Source organism: Microcaecilia unicolor, chromosome 13, assembly GCF_901765095.1.
Source record: "Microcaecilia unicolor chromosome 13, aMicUni1.1, whole genome shotgun sequence".
In the NCBI taxonomy this organism is placed as follows: Eukaryota; Metazoa; Chordata; class Amphibia; order Gymnophiona; family Siphonopidae; genus Microcaecilia; species Microcaecilia unicolor.
In genome coordinates this window covers 100,732,701-100,733,912 of record NC_044043.1, presented here as the reverse complement: position 1 = coordinate 100,733,912, position 1,212 = coordinate 100,732,701, and positions in this window count along the sequence as shown.

The window sequence follows — 1,212 nt, the reverse complement described above, 5'->3', positions numbered from 1 at the left end:
GGCCGGAAGTCCGGGTTAGTCACGGGACCGGAAGTGGGCGCCGGACATCTTTGATTTGGGCGGAAAGAGATGGCGCAGAGAGGCCTGGCTGGCAGGGGGGGGGGGGGGCGGGGGGGACTCGTCCGTTGCCGAAGAACCGACACCCCCCCCCCTGGCCCCCCCCTTCCTTCGTCAGCCAACTTCACTTTCGGCCTGAGCGCTTTTTACCTAAGGTCCTTCTGTCACTCATTTAAGGAGAAAGCGACAAAGACCCTTTTGCAATGGCAGATGTTGACCTGGGCCACGGGGCCCACAGCAAAGTCATTATCAGCGATCACTGGGGCTTAAAGTGTGGAGGAAGAGAGGGGAAATACCAAAGACAACGTAAAGGAGGACTGTCAGACGCTTAATAGATCCCAATAGGACACGTACTCCCCAACTACTGCCCTGTAGGGAGCAGGAGCACCAACAAGGAACTATTGCAGCCTATTTCCAGTTCCACAATCACTACTAGTATGGCACAGACCCAGGAAAAAAGAAGAAGTAATGCCACACTGGGAAAAGCCCAGCATCCTGTCCACAAACAACAGCCTTCCCTATAAGACAATCAATATGGATTTGCTTTTGAAAAATACTCCCTTGCATCTTAGTTGGTGGGGGACAATTGAGACTATAAAAATGGTCATTGCTCCACCTATTCTGTATATAATGAGTATGCTTCCGTTCCAATTTCCTAAGACCTTTTTTAGGGTTTTAAATAATATTATATCTATGGAAAAATAAGCCTGCTAGAATTTCATTATCTAAATTACGTATGCCATGCCATTTAGGAGGTTTGAAATTGCCAGACTTCTTTTTATATCAACAGGCATTTTTCCTAAAAGGAGTAGTAGCATGGCTTAATTGTTCTAGTGTGCCTACTCCTGATTGGCTTCTTTTGGAACAAAAGATGGCTCATCCCCTTTCATTAGACTTTCTACCTTTATTGTCATCTTCCGCCATAGTTACCTCATGGCCCATTATTTATGACACTCTTAAGGCTTTTATTTGTTTTAGATTCTACTTGTCCTCTTCTCAGATGGCATCACTTTGGAGCCATGCTCACAAAAAAATTGGTTCATCTTTTATTTGGAAGGAGTGGATTGCCTGTGCAATATATTGTATAATTGATCTGTGTCTGGCACTATTATCTCTTTTAAAGAGCTAATGCAAAAATTTCACCTGCCTACTACT